The sequence below is a fragment of the Emydura macquarii genome, unplaced genomic scaffold (genome assembly GCF_026122565.2).
Source record: "Emydura macquarii macquarii isolate MOO-44397 ecotype Brisbane River unplaced genomic scaffold, CSIRO-AGI_Emac_v2 contig_1045, whole genome shotgun sequence".
In the NCBI taxonomy this organism is placed as follows: Eukaryota; Metazoa; Chordata; order Testudines; family Chelidae; genus Emydura; species Emydura macquarii.
Window position 1 is genome coordinate 16,160,000 of NW_027131182.1, and position 24,227 is coordinate 16,184,226.

Below are 24,227 nucleotides of genomic sequence, written 5' to 3' on the forward strand. Positions count from 1 at the left end.
AGGCTGATTTTTCTTTAAAATGGTGTGCAGCACGTGGCAACTGAATTATCAAAATCAACTGGATTTGAATAATGACATAGGTCTGAGAGTCTAGCCCCTTGCGTCTAGCCCCTTGCAGAACTGAACCCATAATCTTTTAATTTAATTTCACATATTTCCACAGACTAGTCATCAAGGTAGCTGGGTCACAATTATAGTGCCAAAACATAGTCATGTTCACTTTCAACTGATGAGGATTTGGAACTAGGAGTCCTGCACTTAAAATCCAATATTGTCTACTGGATTAATCATACCTGTATTTAATCAGTATGTATGCATATAAATCAGCAGCAGCTACAGCCATTTAGTATTTAATTAAACAAATTGCTTCCAGAAGTGTCCAAAACATGCTAGTTTTTATTCCCAAACCCCTAGGAAGACAAAGTTCCTTTCCCGATGAATGTTTTTTGTCGAGGGATTTTATTCTGATGTATACTTGCCATTTTACGCAGGAGGTAAAAATATTACTACAAAAATTAGGGTGGGATAGATTTTTTTCATTTGGAAGAAAGTTTGAGGATATTGGAATGAGACAAAAATTGTCAGAAATACCTGGGCAGATGAGGTGATTCAGTTGACAAATCCCAGTGACCAAAGCATAAGTTTATTGGGCTGTTCTGAAGCAAGGGTTTTGTGCAATAATTCTCTTTTGATCAAAGAGTAGTAGTGAGGATGAGGAGGTAGTTGTGATTGCATTCCTTAGCATCATGGCATCCCTCTGTTTTTACCCTGGAAGGAATCTAAATGGATTACATTAGTAAAGATACTGGCTTAGTGGCATCATCCAAATACACATAGAAATCTTTAATCTTCTCTTTGAAATAGACAGATACATTTTGGGTGGGAGAGTTTTGGCTTTTCATGTGTCCATCTGCCATAGAAAGATATTAAGAATTTGCTAGACATTATGATGTAAAAGCCAATTGGATTTTGCCTCAGAAGTGACTTAGGTGCTTTTGAACATTTTACCATTTATCCATAAATACGATTTTTAATTTTGTATTTGAATAGAGTTAATATGATTTGCATAGGGTGTTTCATTAACCCACTTAATGGGCCCCATCTTCTTCATATTTACACGAGCCTCAATCCAGCATAACTCCAATGGACCAGATCCTCAGCTGGTGTAAACTGGCTTAACTCTATTGGCTTAAATTGGAGTTGCACCAATTTATATCAGCTGCAGATACACCCCTTGTTTATGCTAGTGTAAGTAAGAAGAAAATCAGGTCCTGCATACATATTCAACATGCCTTTGTGAAAACTTAATTAGCCTTTTCAGATGCTACATTAGAAATGATCACTCTCAGGGAAAAACAACGAGCATCCTGTAGCACCATAAAGACTAACAAATTTCTGTGGACATAAGCTTTCATGGGCTGCAACCCACTTCGCCAGATGCATGAAATGGAAATCACAGATAAGAGATATATATATATATACATCCAAGGGTAAGAAACAACAATGAGGAGGGGAGGTGCTAACAAAGTCAATTCAGTTAGGGTAGATGAGGCCTATTCACAACCATTGATTAGAAGGTGAGAATGTGTGAACAGTGACAATTACTTCTTGTAATGAGATAACCATTCCAAGTCCCTATTCAGACCCAGTCTGATTGTGTCAAGTTTGCATATGAGTTCCAGCTCTGCAGTTTCTCGTTGAAGTCCGTTTTTGAAGTTTTTTTGTAGAAGTATGGCAACTTTCAAGTCAGTTACAGAGTGTCCTGGGAGACTGAAGTGCTCTCCGACTGGTTTATGGATGTTACCATTTTTATGTCTGATTTGTGTCCATTTATTATTTTGCATAGTGACAGTTCGGTTTGGCCAATGTACATGGCAGAGGGGCATTGCTGACGCATGATGGCATATATTACATTAGTAGATGTGCAGGTTAATGAGCTCCTGATAGTGTGGCTGATGTGGTTAGGACCTGTGATGATGTCACTAGAGTACCCTTGGATGTATATATATACCTCCAATCTGTGATTTCCATTTCATGCATCTGACGAAGTGGGTTGCAGCCAACGAAAGCTTATGCCCGCAGAAATTTGTTATTCTTTACGGTTCTACAGAACTCATTGTTTTTGCTATATATAGACTAACACAGCTACCCCTCTGGAACTCTCAGGGAGAAAAAGCAATATTAAGAAGATGCATAATCACTGATTCAAAATAATCTTACTCTAGCCAGAGGAACACTGTTCGATAAGGTTTGGATTGACCTTTCATTGCTATTAAATATATTTCAAGCAATTCTTTTACACCTCTGAAAATATGGGAAAACACCTCAGATAATAGCTTTCCATAGTGGTTACAATAATACATTCCAAGTACAATGCTACATTCCATCCAGTAAGGAGCTCAAGGGAGAAGAGTGAGGAAATAACAATACAATAACAGGAACTGAAATGTTTTAGCATGTATATTTGCAAAATTCTTAAAGCAGAACTGGGCTGTAAGTTGCTCAAGCTCTGGGCATGCCATTGTAAGAATGGAACGGTGGAATACTTGATTGCATCTCTGGAAGGGGGTGGGCTAATGTAAGCTAAATTCATATTCAATTTCAATGCAACTCTTTTAGGATGGGATTTTCAAAAGCACCTAAGTGATTTAGGAGCACAAGTCTCACTTAGCTCCTCCTGACCATCCCAGACTTAGTTTATATTTTCATAAGAGTTCAGCTGTTGGCATTGCATAGTAACTATGCAGTGCATTTAATCAGTAATATATTATCTGTATGTTCTCTTAGTTATATGTCAGATAAAACCTATTTGTTTTCATCTGGATTGAATCTGCAGGCTGTGTCATGCAAGTGCTGTTTGTGGTGTCCATAGTTAAGATTAAATTGAGTTTTTCACTTAAGCAGTGCTTTAGCCATTTTGTTATGTACGAAGAGTACAGCGTATCCTCCCATAAATTATAGCAGTTGCTGTCTGAGTACCGAATGGATTTTCGAAGTATTTACCAGTAAATTGGTTAAATAGCTTGAGTAAAAGTTAATTAACATATGGTTTTTTAAGAAATTTGACGGCCAATGATAGAAAAAATTAAATTCAAAGAAATTATTGACCTAGTGTAGTCTAGTACCAGAAGGAGCTGGGACTCAGAGAGCAACAAGAATTTAACTACTTAGTAGTAGGAAGAGTTATAGGGCCAGATCTTCATCCTAGAGAAAGACTTTGATACCCTGGAAGGGGAAGGCTATAGTGACCTGGCCAGAGGGCCAAGCCACGAAGACAGAGTATCCTGATTCACAAGGAGCGAGCGATAGCAGGGTGTGCAACAAGCAGCAGATGTGGCCACAAGGAGCTGCCCTAGCGGTGAGTAGAGGCTCTGTGACACCCGTACAGCTAAGAAACCAGTTTGCAGCTGCAACAGTGCTTCACTGAGCTCCAAGCAGAACATTTGCTTTAAAACTTGAGTCCAGATATCAGATCAACAGTTTGTTGTTCTAAACCACTCATTGTCTTCATTCATGTTCTAAGCTTTTTGCAGTAGGATAAAGTGTCTGGAAAATGGCTCAGCAGAGATGACTATTGTGGCCGGTATAGTGTGGTTACAAGCAGTGACTTTCCAATCTTGCCCTAGATCAATTTTCAAACCTCCAGATTAAAGATATTTGTTTTTACAGGCTTTTTGGTCGCTGCTGAAAACACTTTAATTATAGGACCATTTGCTTAGTTAATTAGCCCTCTGACATTCCTTATCAATTGGGGGAAATCAATACACTAATGGAAAACAAATGATAAATCAACAGAATGTTCTGTAGCTGCTGTATAAATAAAGAGCACAGCATCTAATGAAAAGCTTGTTTGTAACAGAACATAGGAAGTGGGCACTGGGAAGTTTCTAAATTAACTGTATCTTAGAGCCAGTATTTATACTAGTTCCAATTTTGCTTGTATTCTACAGTCTCGTGCATTATTAATACAAAGCATGGAATTTCCTTTATTGTTCCTGACCAGGGCTGTATTTAGGGGCAGGCGATCCAGGCAACCGCCTGAGGTGCCGGGCGCGGGGGGGAGGCGGCTCAGGTTCAGGGTGCTGTTTTTGTTGTTAGCAACAAAAAGTAAAATAGAACATTTGAAGTAAGTGTTTCAGGTATTCCATATGTGGATTCATTTTTCACTAAGTGTACTTGTGTTTTAAGACTTGAAGAATGTAAGTAGTGACTAATAAGAGACATATTTAATAAGAAGACACCAGAGATATCTGTCAAACCCCTATCTTCGCAACAATATAAAAGAAATACTGTTACTTCTTTTGCCATGCTTAACGTGTAATGTTTGAGGACTTTCTAAGACTGTGGAACACAGACTTTTCTTTGCCCTAATCATGTCTGTTTTCCCCCATAGAAAATAAAAGATGCTCTTGAAGAAACCTTCAGGAGTTCAGTATAAGAAGTGAATTTTTTTTTTTATTTGCTTATATGTGGAATAAATAAATACCAATTTACAGATCCTAGTGTGCCAATTTATCATCTTATATGACAGGAATAAATCATGCATGCAAATCATGCATCAAAGTCATAAAATGGGCTACAAGTGCAATAAAAAATAAGGTATTCAAAAGTTGAACAGATGGAGGGTGGGGCGGATGCCAAAGACACTCCTCGCCTGGGGTGCCATTTGGTTTAGGGCCGGCCCTGTTCCTGACCCTGTTCAGAGTCAAAGGGCAAATTGTAATAAACACAGCAGCATTTAATGTTCAGTTTTTCCTGCTAGTTAGTGCTGGAACAGGTGGAGATAGTGTCCAGATTTTCAGCTGATTTTGCAGGTGAAGAATTATATCTAAGGCTAACACAAAGAGAGCAGCAAGCAGTCAATATTCAAAAGAGAAGGAGCAAAAAGGCTGTAATCAAAGCACCTATAAAATAAAGGGAAAAAAACCAAAGTTCAACCATTCATTTTAATATACAAATACAGAGAACAGATGGCTGCTAACTTTTCAATACACTGCCCAGAAGGTGACATAATACTAAAACTTCTATAAATAGGAGATGTGTGCCAGCTGATGGACTCAAACGTCAAAAGCACTAAATATCAGCCATGGTTCAGTTCTGAACTGTGTCCATCGGGTGCTCACATTTTGCACCTGTCAGTAAACTGCTGATAGAACTGTTTGCAGTGTTGCACCATACTAGTCCCAGGATATAAGTCAGACAAGATAAGTGAGGTGATATTTTTTTATTGGACCTATCACTGGTGGTGGAAGGTACAAGCTTTCAAGCTTCACAGCGCTCTTCTTCAGGTGTATGAAAGCTTGTACTTCCACCACCAGCCGTTTGTTCAAGAAAATATATTACCTCAGCTACCCTGTCTCTATAGAACTGTTTTGCAACTTTTTTTCCCCCCATATATGAATACCTGTGAAATGTAATCAGCTCATATATGACATGAGCTTGCTCCTTGGGAGCCACCTCAGAATATTTGTTTTGGCTCCCATAATCATTTGTAGAACGTTTTACAAGGGGACTTTGTTTCCCTGAGATCTAAATGGAATCATTGCCAAGTCCCACTTTTGGTGCCAATGCACTGACAAACCAGTGTTAAGGTGTGCAAATGGGCACTGTGGTGTACATAACTATGAAACTGTAAGGAGGTGTTTCACCCCTTTAATAATACGGTGGACTATCTCGTCTTCTTTCAGGGCAAGTCCTGTGAGAGGCATGATCTGGAATGTAAGTTAGTTCAGGATGGAGAAAACTGAGATATAGGCTCTCCTTAAGACTTTGGGCTTGATTCCCTACTTCATATTTTCTCAGGCCTTGATTTACTTTTTGCCTTCATGTGAAATATATCAACTGACTGAAATGTTGGCTCAGACTTTGGCTCCTGATAAAGCTGCTGAAGTAACATTTCCCCCCTCCCAGATAGGGGCATGGCAGGGAAAGATGAGGCATAGCCAGGGAGCCACAAGCCCAGCCAACATCCAGCTGTTAGATCAGCCCATGAAGGCCATACAAAGTCAGGGGTAAGACAAAGAAGCCTCAACCCTGCTCTATCTTGTGCTAAGGACAAGTTCATTGGCCTCAGAGTCAGGGCAACACAATGGTGATTTTCAACCACCTTTGCTCATCCTCCCATCCTCCAAGAGCTGCAACAGGGGCAACAACTCGGATCCTCAAGATGTAGTCCACACTGTTTATCTTTGTGTATGAGGCATAATAGCAATTTATCTTTCAACCCCAAACCTTGCCTATGGTTGTACAATATTTGAAATGGTGTAAACTAGGTTTGTTCAAACATGAACCTTTTTGGACTTCAGGTCCTGCAAACCTATTGCAGCTGTTTCTCCCAAGCACAATTTGTCAACCTGTTTCAGAATAAACTTGGGAACATTCTCACAGCTCTAATGAACAGCAAGATTTAAGTCCTCATTATCCTCCGCCCCCATCCAGTTCATCACCTGGAACAACTCCAATGGTAATGAATCAAACAATTTACACACTGAGAAATAGAAACATACTCTGACATTGTTGCCATAAATGAAGAAAAACACACAAATATCAAGAGCAGGAATCCATTTCACTGCAAGTGAGCAAAAAAAAATCTTAGTTCATTATAAAAATCTATACCAAAAATTAAATTTCAATAGTTATTATTCATATTACAGTAATGCTTAGAGGCCCAGTTCAGGGCACAGGGCCCCATTGTGCTAGGCAACATGCTAAAAAGACAGTCATCACTTACAGGTTAATGACAAGAGGAAACAATCAATTGGATGGGGAAGAGGTTGGAGGAGGTTACAATATGAGCATTTACAGAGTATCCCCAAATTCTAAACAGTCAGAAATCATGAGCCAGGCCCCAAAATCATGAGATTTTAAAAAAATAAAATATATGTTGGGTTTTGTTGTTTTTTTTTTTGTCTTCTGATTTCTGAGCCTTGAGGATACACTCGTTTCACATTTGAAAGCTTTTCTCTAACTTTGACAGTACTGAGGTCTGTGTGAATATGCAGTTCTTCTAAAATCCAAATGGTCTGCAAAATCAGGTCAATTTCACCGGAATTTCATTTTGAATAAATTGGAGGGAAAGTTCTGATTATGTGGAAATGGGATGTTTGTCAAACAAAGCGTTTTTATTTTTTTGTATTGAAATGACTTTTCATTTTGAATTTTTTATCATGTATTATATCATATATAATATGTATAAAACTCAAAACATTTTTCAATATATGGAATGCAATGTTTTGAACGACCCAAAACAAAACATTTTGGGGAATTTTACTGTATGGAGAATTTCAAAAAGTTCAGTGTTCACTTTGATTTGGAATCAGGCCAAATTTTGAAATCTCAGAATTCTTTGTGAAACAGAATTTTTGTCCTCTGCACAGCTCTAAAAAACACTAAATATTATGAGACTCATGCCAAAAAGCACAAAAGTTGGAAACACCTATAATTTTAATATTATTGTTATTGTTGTTTTTATTGTGATAGTATCTTGAGGCACCCATTAGGAATCAAGACCTTGCCCCATTATGTTAGGTGCTATACACAGCTGTAACATAAAATAACAAATGACAGTCCTTGCGCCAGAGACTACAATGCTGGCAATAAATGTGAGAATTATATAAAATATGTAACGTTCTGGCTCACAATAAACAAGAAAGCAGATCAATAGAGTGCGTAACGGGGAGGAAATGGAAAGGCTTGCTTCTACATAACTTAAGTTAAAATTCTGCTCTTGTATGGACAGAAGGGATATGGTGATTTCCTGTAAGTTTCTTTGACCAGTGTTGTTGTGCCTCTTTCTCCTTTTTCCCAATACCGATCAATAGATTCTCCATTCCCTCACTCCTCTTCCCTGTGAACACATATGCACCATACACAGGAAGCTGGTGGGGGTTATTAAAAGAAGTGCTTGTTCATTTATTGGCCACACATCGCTGAAACAAATCTTTCTGTAACTGTAGCGAAAAAGAGGGAAGCATTTTAATTTAAAGACTCTGCATTTTGCCTTGTGTTCAGTTACTGTATCAAGTTTACAGGCTATCACTGACAACAACCATGCTGCTAAATTAATCTGACATCAAGAAGCCATCACAAAAGAAATACTAGCCAAAAATGGTGCTATGAGAAATATCCTAAAGATCTTGAATGACACAATTGTTTCTTCCCATCTTCTATATACTGCTCTTCCGGCTGGTAATCTAGTTTTCCATGACATTGATCTGAGTCAATGGTGATGGGGTAGTACTTTATTTGCCAAATGACATTATTTGTCCTTGGAGATAAACTGAAAATAGAAAAGAAATACAGGCACATGTATCCCCCAAAGGCCTCACTATCTGATGAACTTGGAACAAGCGGAGGAAGTTGGTGTCATAGTTTTATGTCCTTCCCAGAAAACCAGCTTTGAGGAGATGGCATCACAACCCCTCCAGCAATGCGCTCATTGGGCCAGAACCTCATCTGGTGTAACTAGGCATAGATCCATGGACTTCAGCAATCTTTAGTCATGGATCTGGCTGATAGCTTCAAGCGACCAGTCTCATCCGATAATAAATCTTCATTCCTGGAAGTGCTGCTTTCCCACGCACTGACGATGGTGGATAACTGAACTATCTAGTAGAGCTGGACAGAAAAATAGTGACCTAACTTTTTTTTTGTTGGAATTTACCAATTTGTTGCAATCAAAATATTCTGTGGGACCATCTCGATTTTGACAAAATTCTGCTGACCATCCAGGCAGGCTTGTGATGGAATCCTGCCTGCCAAACAGGTTTTGAAATTCTCCTGCTTTCTTGCCAGCTTGCCCACCTGATGGCCGCTGGAGAAGCTAGGCTTCCAGACGCACAGCTCCTCAGCAGTCTGCCAAGCAACCACCAGGGCACTGCCCCAGAGCCCAGGCCCAGGCCCCCAGGGCTCTCAGACTCCCATCTTCCAGTACAGCTAGATGGAGAATGATAATTCCATTTCATGGGGAATTTCATTAACAACCAGATTTTTAAATCTTGAAATTCTCCATGAAATGGAAGTATCATTGTCCACCCAGCTCTACTCTCTATCCTTTATTAAGACATGCTGTATATCTGGCCATTTCTCTCAGCAATGACACTAAAAGTATAGCTTGTTGAAATTCAGCATTTCTGTTCCATGAAAAATTCTGACATTTTGATGTTTCCTTTCATCCTGAATTGGAACAAAAAGTTGACATTTTGAAATGTCCTTCAGAAAAATTTCTGAAAAAATTTTGTTTTGGAGATATTGAAATATCCTTACAATTTTTTTGTTTGTTTGTTTTGATAAGGTCAAAGTGCTTCATTTTTTGACTTTATTATTTCAACTCTCATACTATGATATAGAAACAATAAAGCCAAAACAAAGCACTTCAGCTTTATAGAAACAAAGTGCTTTGACTTTAACAAAATGAAAGTTTTTGATGACTGTTTACCAAAAATTTCAGTGAAATAGATACAGTCCCATGAAATATTTCTGTTTCACCTAATCAGCATTCTTCTATGGAATGCTCATCAGAAAATTTTTGACCCGCTCTAATTAAAAGTGTGTACACTAAATGTAAAATCAAGGATAATGAGTGACTGCATGATGATAACTATGAAGTTCTGAAAAGGAGAGTTCCTGAAACTTTAAAGGCTTTGATGGGTTTTGTTCATGTGGAACTCCACATCGCTTTCATTATCAATACACACTACCACAGGACCTACTCAGATTTTACCGCAGGGTGCCCTTATTATTGTAACAATGAAAAGGCCCTGAATTTGTAGGGTCCTGAATGCAGGAAATAAAAAGGATCTGAAACCATCCCAGAATTATGGCTAGAAAGACAAGTCAGAACAATGAGTGGGAGATGAAACATAGGCAGGTAGATTTTTCCCTATTTAACACATCAGGTCAGTGGCAGAGCCAGAAGAGACCTCACAGTTCCAGCCTAGTGTTCAACCCACTACAGCACACTGGCTCACAGAAAACACGTTATTTTTGCTTAATACTGCATCTAGTTTCTGCGAATTCCTATCAACAAGCATAAAATGGCATATTTTAGTTTAGTGAAGTTAGTAATTAGCAGAGTAAGAAGGAACAATCTGAAAGGGTTGCCCTTGGCCATTGTTCCTCTGGGAAATTATAGGGAAGTACAGTAAATACCACTTGATATCACCTGGTGAATACCAAAGGAAAAAGTTTCTCTTCAGTACTGTATGAACCAGGGATAAAAGTGGCTGTAGCAGGGATGGCTTAGTACTAGCTAGAAGGAAGATGAACTTCAACTAATCAGGGAAATCCCCTATTTATTCCCCCACTCCCCCCGCCCTCTCGTGCATTCTTCAGTCTGAACACTTTCCTTATTACTGCACTTCCTTGAGTTCAACTTAAATGGCTACTGCTTGCCTATGTTACAGTTTAAAGTAGGCGCCAAAGGAATTTGTAGATCCAGAATTGTGAAACAATGTAATTCAGTCTCTGTGTATAATATCCTGTGTTTTAAGGATTCTCAAATGTTTTTATTTTCACTGGCATTTTCCCCTCATTGGAAATGGTGCCAACAGTGGACAAAAGTGAAATCAGAGCAAGGATTTTCTTTATTTTTTTCTTTTTGGACATTGCTAAGTACCACACTGCGGTTCCACTTAACCACTTTACTGGTAAGGATTGTTCATGCCTTATGTTTCTAATTAACAACATTCCTTCTGTGAGAAAAACTTCACTACAGCATTCATAAAAGCCCTAAACTAACAGATACAACATGACTTTGGTTTGATTCTACCATACTAAAAGTCTGGCAAACAAGTTGCAAAACAGATTCAAAGACTCCAATAGTGACATTTTTCTTTCAACTATCCATGTTCCAAGGATGTTTACGTACATGAATTTGCATCTGTAAAAGCTGGAGGATTCTTATTACGGGTGTCATTGTCAACTCCTTTTAAAACAATTTTTAAGTTATGCAGGTTTGGCAGTAGTCTTTCAAATTGTTCCCAGCAAAAATGAAATTGTTTTGTATTTTGAGAGGGGGAAAAAGCCACTTCTGGAAGTAGGCGGTTGTAAACAGCTTTCTGGAAAAGATTAATGAGAAAAGTAATTATAAAAGGGTCCAAGGATGTGGAAGAACTGAGTATTTACTTTGCTGGGAACTAAAAAATGGTCATTGATCATAAACAATGTAGATAAATCCAATATAATTTTTGTCAAACCAATAACCCCAGAATGGAAGAATTTTTGTAACTCTACTTAATACAAAAGTTATTACTCCCACAATACACTTAGAATGAATATTATTACAAAATCTAGACCCACTGAGGGCTAGTCTCTTATATTTTAAACTCTGTTCTTAGTTTTAAGCTCTATTCTGAAGTTTATTTTTAATTTAAAATTGTATTGTACCTCAGTGGTAGGATATTAGTATCCTGCTGAGAATATTATGGGCAGAATTTTCAAAAGCTACCAGTGTTGCTGTGCTCCTACTGAAGTCAATGAAAATAGAGTTATGCCAATGCTGAACACCTGAAAATCTCACACTAAATGCATATGTATTTCTGTTTTGTTTTATATTTTTCAGTTTTTTGGACATACAAATTTGGCCCCCCCTATGAAATGAAGGCAGGTATATAAAATGGTTGGAAAATGGTTTCTTTTCCTCCAGACAATTTCAACAAAAATGAAAAAAATCCATTTTCACTGAAAATTTTCCACAGAATAGTTCAACTTTTTGTTGAAAACCCAAAAACTGCAAATGTTTGGCCAAAAAATAAATGTTTCTATTGGGAAAATCAAAACAAAATATTTAATTTCAGTTCATGGGGATGGCATAAATCAAAATATTTCAAAAAATATTTGTCAAATCAAAGGAAATGTTTCATTTTGGTTAAAGTCGACACCAAATTGTATCCGCCTGTGTGACTGCAATACCTCATGGGAATTGTAGCTCAGATTCCTCATGGCTCCTTTCATTTCAGTGGGCTGGGCTCCCGGGCTGAACTACATCTCTCATGAAACATCAGACTCCCCTATAGCTGACCTGTTGTGATGCATCATGGGAGTCACATAACTGCAGTGAATCATGGGAGACATAGTCTGACCAGGGAACCTAGTCCTTGGAGAAGAACAAAGACATCAGCCACATGAACTAAAACTCCCACGAGTCTCTATGATGGCTCAAACCAATGAACTTTAATGGAGAACTGAGCCAAAATGAAACAGATTTAAAATGTCAGAACATTGTGTTTCGACATTTCCAAATTGAAATTTTCAGTTTGGTTTTGGTATTTGTGCCAGGTATTTGTTTTTTGGAGACAAACTCGTAATCTTCTGGTGAAAACAGACACTTCACAAAAACTTTCATTCTGCCAAAAACCCATTTTCTCTCAAAGAAATATTTCAATGGAAATTTTCAACCAGCCCTAATAGTATTGGTGAAAAGACTACAGCTCACATGGACTTCAAATCAACTGCAAGAGCAGAGAGTAAACCAGGGTCAGCATTGCAATAAATAGCAATACTTTCATTTAGCTTTTGAAACAGCAAATATATTCAGCAAAAATATTACTTTAGAATCTGATCACCCTCTCCCTTGGGAAAACCCATTGGAGAGGTATATAAGGAAAGAGGAAATCTCTCTTTGTTGCATTGTGGAACTGGTTTTGTCCCTTGAGCAGGCCAGGGGTCTCCCCCCAAATCCATAGATCCTGTGAGGCCAGGGCCTTGTGCTCAGATGGTCTGAACAGCTTCAGCAGTTCTGGCCCCATGCAGCTCTGGTCCAACATCTTGTCAACATGCTGCAAGGGAAGTTCCCTGGGCCCCACAGCTGCTCCTAATGTTATATTTCCACAAGAAATGGGTAGAGATCCACACACACGCTAGGACATACTCGTATCCCACTATGATCAAAATCTTGGCATGCTGTACAGTGAAATTGACTTATGCAACTGGTATTGTAAGTTACAGTTGGTTTGTTTGCACCAGTGGCAGTTAAAGCTACAGAAATATGTAACCTCAAATTGGCTCAACTATTACAAAGTTTGCAGGAGAACTGGGGGGATCAAACACAGAAATCATGCCCATGACTTAAAGAAAGAAATAAAATGAGGGAAAATGTGCAAAGCACCCTTTGATCAGTCTCTTTGTACAGTGCTCATGCAATACATATTGTTGATTAAAATCATGTGAACACCTATCAAAATTAACTGATCATTCTAAAAATGATAAAGATTGCTGTCCTTCCCCCTGTTAACAGGAGTTTTGCCCAGCTCTAGCAATGTACATACTGGCTTCTGAAATGGGTAGACAACACAGTGGCACTGCAGTATAACAACACTTATTTACCCAGCCTCAGAAGGCTACTTAATCTGTAACAAACTGGAGTGGCAAAACATTTCTATTTTATTGCTAAATTTATGACATTTTTAATCTTGTAAAATAGTTCTCTTCCACAGTGCCCTGCTGTTTTTAACCGGTCACCTAGTGGCTGGCTTGCTTTTCACACTCAGCTGCTACAAGAGAAACCAAAACCCAACTGGAGTCCAAGGACTGTCAGTGAAGCAATGAGGAAAAGCAGGGGGAGAATCCACCTGTTATCTTTTCAAAACCACACCAATGCAGCATTATGGTGCTTGAGACACAACTGACTATCTCAACGTTTTATGGACTAATGCCTTATTGTTTTGGTTTAATGATTTTACTGCGTGGAAAACATTCTCCCTTATGCTGAAAAGAATGAAGTTAGCCATTAACTTTAAACCAGACGAGCTATTAACACCTTAATCATTCAGTTTATTTACCTTCTTTGAATGTTTTCTAGCAAATTAGAGTGTTACATAGGGAACACCATTAAAAAGCCAGCATTAGTCAACAATGGCTATGGGGTAGTATGGAAGATACCAGTTTCCCCCCAGAACTTAATATATTCAAATAAGTATACATACATTATTTAATTTGATTCACTGTTTGTCCTTGCTAATTATTGCTGAAAAACAGCTCAAGGCTAGCCGAAGAATATTTTTGTCTAACATTTCCAAATAACGCTTTTGAACAGTTTGCCACTTGACTGCTTTTGCAAACACCTCCACTAACGTGACAGGTCTGGAGCTGTAAAAAAATGAAATCAAATGCTGTTCTCAGCTATCTCTGGGCAACTCTACTGAATTCAATGGGGTGCACCGGTCACTGAAATCAAAGACTTCCACTGACTTGGGATTGGGCAGGGATATGGCCCTATATTAAATATGTTCACACTCTTCTCCAGTTTCCAGCATGGGGCGGGCACAGTGGAAAATTAGCAGAATGTAGGGAGTGTGGTTTTTCAATAACAGTTGAAGAGTAAACCCGAGATATTAGATTAAAGCTTGTCCTAAGTCCCCGTCATCTCCATTTCGAACATATGTTGATCCTTTAAAATAGAACTGAAGATTTTAATAGAACATTGCAATATTTCTTTTAGTTATTTTAATGAGAAATTTTCAATGGTAAACTTGTTTAAACACATTTGATTTTCAGTGGTGACTAGTGACTTTGGCTGCCTCCACTTCTTAGGTACTCAGTTTGAGACATTTTAGGCCTGGTCTACACTAGAGAGTTTTGTCGACAAACCAGGGCTGGTGCACACACTACAATGACCCTTTTGTCTACAAAACTGCCCTGTTTTGTCAACAAAATAAAACCACCTAGACGAGAGGCGTAGAGCCTTTTTCGGCAAAGTTTTTGTGAAACGTGTGTAGACACTGCCCTTAGGTTATATCGCTGAAAATAGCCTCCCATTTATTCCCAGCATGCCATCGTGAGTGCCGCTCTGGTAAGCACTTTGAGCTCGGCTGCCCTGGAGCCATCTGCCTCCGCCCATCCCCTTTCAAAGCCCCAGGAAGTTTTCAAGTTTACTAACTCACCGTTGAGAGCTCACTCCACAGCGCAGCAAACACAGTCCTGCCTGCCTGCCCTAAACTAGAGGGGAAAGGTGTAACTCCTGATGTGCCATGAAGAGCCAGGGAGAGAGATGAGGACTGTGTCTGTGTTCCTCTTCCTGCCCCTGCCCCTGCCCCTGCCCCCGCCCCCGCCCCGGCCCCCGCGGGAGTACTGGCCCCGTCTCTGGTGAGGCAGGTGGGGAAATGGAGGACGCCAGCTATGAGCTGTCTGTGTAGCAGCTTCTGTCTTGGGATTGGTTGCTTCCAACTGCTGTTGTCTGAAGTTAAAGAGACAACGATGAGTGCAGACAAACTCACTGTCCCCAACACACGCTGTCTGTCTCTCTCTCTCTCTCTCTCTGTGTGTGCGTGTGCGTCTCTCTCTCTCTCTCTCACACACACACACACACTCTCTCACTCTCCCCCATCCCCTGCTTCTGTGGGCTTCTTGTGTTTGTGTTCAGCAGTGTCAGTTTGGCTGACAGGGCAGTTGAAAAGCAGCTGTCAAACTAGTAGGATGCCCATGGAATAATGGGATTCAGAAACCTTCATCATGTGATGCTGTGCCTGTCCCATGAGGCATTGCAAACCCTTCCCAAAGCACCCTGCGTGCTGTTGCACAGTGGAATAGCTACCCACAGTGCACTGCTCCCTGTGTCGACAAAAGAGCTGATAGTCTGAATGCACTCCACTGAGAGAAAGAGACAGTGAAGACACAGAACAGCGATTTAATTACAGCGGTGGCTGTATGCCAGCAAAACTTTTGTCGACAAAACTTTCCAGTGTAGACAAGGCCTTAAAGAGACCAGTGTCAGAAAATCAGGCTCCTCTAAGGTGCCTCAGGTTGAGCACCCAATAGCACTAGTTGTTTCATTGTCAGTAAAGTGCAAAACATCACAAACCACAAAAGGCTGGAGCAGATAAACAAAAACTCAGGCCCCAGGCCTGGATTGTTTGCATAACTAGAACTCCCATTGAAATCAGTGGGGAAACACTCCAAACAAGTGTGCTAGGAATGAAGGGCCAGCTCCTCCGCTCATGTAAATCATTGTAATTGAAGCTATACTAATATACAGCAGATGATTATCTGGCCAGCAGGCACTAGGGCTTATTCTCATTTGTACCATGGACCCTTTGCACTGCTCATTTTAAGGCCCCTTTTTTCTGCCAGAGCAGCGTAAAAGTATAACAAGACTTGGGCATCCTTATACACCTGTGGCTGTTTCATGTTACGATGATAGTTTAGAGAAATAAAAGAAGTTCCAAATATGCCTGCTTTACACACATAATCCCATTAAAGCCAATGGAGCTAACTCATGAATGAAAGGGCAAGAATAGATCTATATTAGCCCATATCTTAAACTAATGGAGAGTTCTGTTTAAAAAATTAATGACATCAATGACACAATCATTTTTATTTTTTCTGTCCTGGTGAAATACAGGAAACAATTTCTAATTTCATCTTCACTTGCCAAAAAAATAAGGATTGGACAGAAAAAATATTTTAACAAGAAATACCGTCATAGCCGCTGGAATTTTCAATGAAAATGTCACTTCTCGCGGGTTCAAAGAGTGTTCATCTCTTAGGGCCAAATGCCACTCTGATTTACGTTTGTACAGAACTTTTCTCTTTGTTGTTCTAATGTGCAAGTGACACAGGTATACTTTAGGCAATATCCTTATAATAGGAGAAAAACATCAAACAAATACAAAAAAGTTAAAAAACCTGACTGAACAAAAATCAACTGGGCAAATATTAGTTTCACATCCCCTGTGAAAATGTAATTAATTATGATACATATATAGCAACATAATGTTGGCACAGCATGTTTTATTAGCTTCTTATTTTTGCTTCCTGATTCTTTTTTTCATATTTGACTTGCTGAGAACTAAACATGGTTGTTTACTGGTTATAACTTGCAACATAATACTATTTGGGAAAATAGACTGAAGTGCTTTGATGGGCTGATTTGGAAAGCTGTACTATTGCCGACCAGAAATGTATGTATCCCAAATTTTCTAGATCATGATTTTTCAATGGTTTATATAATAGATCTTCCTGAGCTGAATTAAATTTGCATTTGAGAGTGGGTTTACAATGCTTTTCACTGAGATTGCATATATAGTTTTGATTAAACCTTTGCAGGAGAACATTTTTCGCAAAGGCAATATCATCCACTGATATTCCAAGCGCAGTGCTTGATTTTCAGAGAGAGTCATAATAAGTCAGACTCCTATTCCATTTTCTCAATTAAAAAAACAATAGATAGACCTATTAAGACCTCAAATAGTGTCTTTAATCTGGGACATTTAGAGCATTTCACAAATTCTAATGGACCCTTTCCTTTCTTTGATTTTTTTTTTTTTTTTTTTGGTATAAATACAACTCAATATACACTACAGCTTATACAAAATTCACAGCCACAGACTGCTAAGTGAAACCAAAACTGTGACTGTCGCTTGGTTGATTATAATCAATATTTGACATTTGCTTGTAAGAGAAATTCATAAATTCAAGCAGGAGCCTAGGACCCAGGAGTTCTGGGTTCTGTTCCGAACTTTGCCAGTGACTCACAATGTGGTCAGAGTTGTCATATTTGAGATGACTAAACTGAGATATTTAAAATTAGCCACCCAAATCCATATTCTGGTGCATAATCCATGGCCTGATTTTTACAGATGTTATGTAAATCACTGGAAGTTGTGGTCATGTAGTATTTCTGAAAACCAGGTCAGTTTATTAGGGGGCCAAAATATGGATTTGGACGGTTAACTTTAAATGCCCACCTTTTTTTCTTAGCCTATCAATACTTGATCTTACCCACCTGTAAAATGGGTATAATAATGCCCACCACAAGGGAGGTATGTGAGACTTAATAAATTGTTTGGAAAGTACTTTTCAGAAGAAAGCCATGTGTAAGTATAAAGTGTTATTATAAAGGTTAAAATAGTTCATCAGCATTGAAAAACTATGTATACGTGACAAGTTGAATAGGAAAATGCCTTACAATGCCAAGAGCGGCTGGACTGTCTATGACTGTGTAAACATGCCACAAAGATCTTCCTAGTGTATAGTTTAGGGACTGTCCCTAGCTACCTTGTCTATAGTAATAAATAACAATAGCCTGGAGGCCCCAAAATAAAACTTTCCCACACTGATGTGCTGGCTTATTCACTTTCATAAGCGCTTTCAGAATTTATGATCCTGCAAATACTTGTGCGTGTTCTTTTTAATGCCTCAGAGAGCCTATGGTTCTGGCGGGCCCTAGAAGTGGAAATCTGTTCTCGCTATTTAAATCTGACACTTAACACAAGGTCACAATTAGCTCCCCACAAGCTAGGCAACCAAGTAAAGCACTGCTGGTTTTGCCGAATGGTATGGTTGTTATATTCAATCTCTTTCATCTTTGTGCTGCAGCTCCAAAATAAAATCAAATGTTGGGATAATGGTGGCAAACTTGTTTTACTAAATATGGTTTACAGCATCAAACCTGGATCTAATGTTGGTGGGACATACCTCAAGATTATGAAACAATGAGAGAGAACGGAAGAAGAAGAAACACTGGTGCCCTTTAACTGTTATAATGCTTTTCTCTTCACATTTATTACAGCCTGCTGTATCCGGGAATTTAGTCAGGTGGGGTCACATTTTCAAAAAAGTTCACAATTACGCTTGCCTTTGCCATCTTGAGGTTAGATTGCTGGTTACCTGAATGATTGCCCCTGCTATTGCCCCTCCTGTAACCAGAGGGATGCCTGAGCTGGAGATCTCTAGCTATAAAAAAGAGGGAGCTGCTAACAGGGTATTTATTCATTTTGAGTACGTGTTTTTTCCCCCTTAGTCCTAGGGACCCTGGATTACAAACCAACCAGGCATTCTCTGGAGTCCAGCACTTTCCGCAGGCTTGTGGGGAAAGGATAAGCTGAGCATTGGGTTTATTGGATTATCCTCCTATCTAGCAGTATGGGAGGGGCAGCTCTTTATATTGTTGTGAATCATTGCCCCATGAGCTGATCTTCGATGGGCTCTAGTTTTATGCTCCACCCATATCATCTTCTTAATTACGCTAAGTAATCACCTGAATAAAGAACCTGTTGCAATGGCAAGTGCACATTGCACCCCGCATAAAAAATTTTATCATGGCAATAATCAATCAGGCTACATTGCATTGTTATATGTCTTATGAATGTTTAATATAAGAATGGGGTGCCCACAGTCCTGGCAGGTACCTCCACCGGCTATGATAAATCTAAACAACTCAATCACTCATGTTGCATGTAGCTTTTCTTCCCCTTTCCTGTAACTTTTGCCTAAACAAGATTACTTTGTAGCCATTCATGTCGTGATGACCATCCTGTAAACAGTGACATTAATGGTGCTCTAAGCAGCTCCACCTGTCCCTGTTCTTCTCTGTGTACCCTTTCAGAAAGTGCTGCCACCACTGGGGGACCAATGATGGCTAGGAAACCATGCCAGCCATGCTGCCGGTGACAGGAGAGGCTTGTGAGCTGTGCAAAGAGAGAGCCCCTCTGCCTGGTGGGTGGGGGCCCAGGGGTTTCCCTCAGACCCTCACTCTCGTCTGTCTCCTGATATGCCACAACCTGCAGGGTGGAATGTAACTGGTTGGAATTCTCTTTCAGAATAATACAGGGATAGGGTCAGGGCAACATTTCATACAAGGCAATGAATAGGGTTTGCAGGTGTTTGCCTTCAGAAACTGCTGATTGGGAGTTTGCTTCACTGCCAGAGACAACGTGGCACAGAGAACACGTGCTTTCCTCTGGGGGGTGAGTGTGAAAATCCTATGATAAGCCTTTCTCAGACAGATGTTGCACTGGCATCTCTTTAGGGAGTTTCTCTTCAGTCATCCATTCGGATTGAGAACAATTAGATGAATAACTGCTTAAGAATAGATTCAAAAAAAGGAAGGATTGTCTCAGATGAAAAGTGAGAGCCCGCTGTTAAATGTCACAGTAATAATATATTAGCGCCGTGCTGGCAATAAGGGTTTCAGGATATTGATGAGAAGGACTTTGGCCTGTGACTGTGGACTTCCAGTCAGAGGGTATGCGTTTTCTTAATACATCATTCTGCACACTCCTTGGAGGTTGAGACACTTACAGCCAGATTCTGCCTGGTCCTAGCATAATGTGGAGCAGAGACTGGGATGCAAAGCGCTTTCCATTTCATCCTCCAGGCAAAGTTCGGACATAATGAAAGCCTCTGTGCCTGAAGGATTACAGGGACTGCTCTCCCCTCGCACCCCAAGGGTGCACATCACCCCAAAGAGGCCACCTCCTGGGGCACAGTCTGCCCGCACCAGGTGGTGAGTAATACCACACTGCCCTCTGGATGGACCAGTGCTTATTTGATGGTGCAACTCCCCCTGCACACTGATGGGCTCCTGGAAGGATTGTGTCACCTGCAGCTGTGAAAGCAAAGAGGGGTCTGTGTAAAAGCTAAACCAGCTACGTTAGACAATATCATGATTACCGCAGACAATCAGGCAACGTGCGTCAGGATTTAGTCTCAGAAACTGGACGATATAAACATGTTTAATTTTCCATTACTGTAGACAACTCACAGAACTTGGAGTTATTATATACAAGCAAAAGACTGCACAGTGCCTGGTTATCAAGGTGCTAAATACCTCCAGGGCTGCTAGAGTTGGTGGAACGAGAATGAACTCGTTAAGCGTACCCTGTACTTCGTAGGGGCTACATCTTAGCCAATCAGAAGTTAGAAAATAGGAACACTTTCTGTTAAGGTGAAGTTCACCCCTCCCTGTCAGAAAAGCTCAAATTATTGGCCTTTGAAAGAGGGTCACAGCAAGGGATGGGGGTACAAAATAACAAACACACCCCAATCTGAGGCCAAACTACAGCACATTTCTTTGCCTGCTGCCCTTCCACACCCTCCTCCAACTGCCACCTCCTTCTTTGCTCATTCTGGGTCTACACAGGATCCACCTCCATAATGCAAAAGTAGTGCAGAGGCCCATCTGCATAGACACTCCTTTTCCCTTCTCCTGGGAATTACAGTGAGGATAATTAACCATTGGAACCATTTACCAAGGGTCATGATGGATTCTCCATCACGGTCAATTTTAAAATCAAGACTGGATGTCTTTCTAACATATGTTCTAGGAATTATTTAGTGGAAGTTCTATGGCCTATTATACAGCAAGTCAGACTAGATTATCACAATGGTCCCCGCTGGCCTTGGACTCTATTAATATGTGTCCATTCTTGCAGGGACGAAGATTCATAGATTTGCTGAGTCTGGCCCTCAGACTTCAATCATGCCATTTAGGCACAGCCTATAGCAAGGGGCCATAAAGGATTGCACTGTCTCAAATGGAGCAACAGGAAGCAGTCTGAACAATGCTTCTTGGAGCCCCCATGTGCACAGAGTGTGTGCCCACTACTACATCCCTTTTTGAGGAGCCCCATACTTCCCTTATGCAGCTGGACAGCTTTCTTGGCTAGTGTATATAGTAAAGCAGAATCAGGGCCCCATCTCCTCCTTTCCTCCTCTGGGGAACTGTGGCTTGCAGCGGAGTAGGGATTCCCACATGCAGGGATGGGCCTGGGCCTTATATAGGCCATTTGAGGGGTGGGTGAGGAAAGTGCCTTACCCTTCCACCCATATTGCACATCTCCCTAAGGGTCAGCACAATCTGACTGTCAGGGAAAATGTGTAGGAAAATACCCAGCTCTTTTATTACTCTTAAGTTATATAACTCACTTCAGCTCTATGCCCATATTTGACCATTTCCATGCCCATAGCAAACTTAAGCCAGCCCTTTGTCTATGCGTGGTATTACGCATGACCATACGTATGCTTCCAACTATTGACATAAGCTGTTTGCCTCAATCACTTTATTAATTATTTCTTAACCACATTGACACAGATAAATTGTTATTTTTACAGTGGATCATATTGCAAAAGCTCCCATAAAAACCTCCTATTTTCAGATTACTTCTACAGTTATGCAACCTACCTGTTCTTTTGTGGTTACTTATCTCTGAGCCCTGGTCTACACTTACCTGGAGGTTCGGTGGCAGTCGATGGGAGTTACGCAAACTATGCAGAGTAGCTTGCGTAACTCACATCGATTGCTCTGCTTCCCTTCTGCGCGCTGTTTACACTGAGCTGTGCCCGTCGATGCAGCATTACGCTATTTGAGGGGGTGGTTTACCAGCGTCAACTTCCTGATGGATTGAGCGGGTCTACACTGACCACTCAATCGATCCAGAAAGATCGATCTGGCGGCGGCAAATTTGCTACCGTCAGTATAGATATGGCCTCAGTATGAGAAAGGAGCATGAGCTCATACCTGTCTGCCAGTGTCACCCGCTATTCGCAAAACTTGTTACCCTGTGAAAGAAGGGGATTAGGTTGGTCTGACATGATTTGTTCTTCTAAAATCCACATTGACAGTTACTTATCACCTTATCATCTTCTAGGTGCTTACAAATTGATAACGTGCTCCATTATTTTTCCCGATACCAAAATTAAGCTGACTGGTCCATAATTCCTTGGGTTATCCTTATTCCCTTTTTTATAGATAGCTACTATATTTGCCTTTTTCCTGTCTTCTGGGATCTCTCCCATTCTCCATAAATTCTCAAAGATAATCACTAATGGTTCAGAGATCACTTCAGCCAATGCCTTAAGTATTCTAGGATGCATTTTGTCAGTCCCTGCTGACTTGAAGACACCTAACTTGACTAAGTAATTCTTAACTTGTTCTTTTCCTATTTTAGCCTCAGATCCTACCCCATTTACACTGATGTTCACTGTTAATCGTCTGATCACTGATCATCTGTCTGGTGAAAACTGAAACAAAAAAGGCATTTAACATGTTGTCCATTACTGCATTTTCTATTACTAGCTTTCTCTCCTCATTGAGTAATAGACCTATCCTGTCCTTGGTCTTCCTCTTGCTTCAAATACATTTGTAAAATGTTTTCTTGTTATCTTAGCTAGCTTGTTTAAACTCTTTTTTTGCCTTGACCTTTCTAATTTGGTCCCTACATGCTTGTGGTGTTTTTCATGTTCATCCTTCATAATTTGACCTACTGTCCACTTTTCCTATGACTCTTCTTTGAGCTTCAGGTAACTGAAGATCTCCTGGTTAAACCAGAATGGTCTCTTACCATACTTCCTATCTTTTCTATGCATTGGGATAGTTTGCTCTTGTACTCTAATGTCGCTTTCAAGAATATTTCCAACTCTCTTTTCCTTTAGGCTTGCTTCCCCTGGGATTGTACCTACCAATTCTCTGAGTTTGCTAAAGTTTGCTTCTTGAAGTCCATTGTCTTTATTCTGCTGTTTTCCTTCTATCATTCCTTAGAATTCTGAACTCTATCATTTCTTGATCACTTTCACCTAAACTGTATTCCACCTTCAAATTCTCAACTTTTCCTCCCTATTTGTCAGAATCAATTCACACCCTCTCCCCTAGTCACTTTCTCCACCTTCTGTAATAAGAAGTTGTCTCCAATGCATCCCAAGAACTTGTTGGATAATCTGTGACCTGCTGTATTTTTTTTTCCCAACCACCAAGTTCTGTCTTTAGATGATTTTGTTAGTTATTTTTTAAAAAACTTCATCCACCTCTTCTTCCTGATTAGTTGGCCTGTAGTAGAACCCTGCCATGATGTCACCCTTATTTTTTACCCCTTTATCTTTACCCAAAGACTTTCAACAGATCTGCCTCTGACCTCTATCTCGACCTCAATGCAAGTGTATACATTTTTGACATACAAGGCATCACGCCTTACTTTTTCCCTTGCCTATCCTTCCTGAACAAACTGTACCCTTCTCTACGAATATTCCAGTCATGTGAGCTATCGCACCAAGTCTCTGTGGGAGGAGGGGAAAAAAAGGATCTGCAGATTTTTTAAAACTTCTGTTTTAGTAACTGAACTTGGTGTCACATTTTCTTGGAAGCATCATGTTATTTCTTGCTACAATGGATTGCACAAGTCATATGGATCAGATATAAAGTAAAGTGACTGCCTCAATTATGTGTAACATAGGTTCCAGGGACTGTCTTGACATTTACAAGATTATGGGCTTCAACAATGATGTTAAATTGCCAGAAATAAAAGCTACACAGTAAACTCTAGAGTGTACCATTTTTTTGAACTAATGCCAACCTCAAGGGTTATAACAGAGCCTACAGCCTCCCTCCAGGAGCCTCCAACTAGCCAAGTAGCCTGGAGTTATGGTTATTAATATCAGCATTCGTCGCTTAGATTTGAAAAGAGGATACCACCTTCAAACTAACGAATCTTTGGCACACCCACAAGGTCCCTACCAAG

The 24,227-nt window shown here is 40.0% G+C and overlaps 1 long non-coding RNA gene across 1 annotated transcript in view; it reads right to left on the bottom strand.

The window, feature by feature from the left end:
• Positions 1–11,042: 11,042 nt before the first annotated feature.
• Positions 11,043–24,227, bottom strand: part of LOC137151224 (uncharacterized) — a 60,564-nt gene continuing 47,379 nt past the window's right edge. Inside the window, exon 6 of the long non-coding RNA XR_010919216.1 lies at positions 11,043–11,057. This is a non-coding gene — a long non-coding RNA (uncharacterized lncRNA). The remainder of the gene's footprint in view (positions 11,058–24,227) is intronic.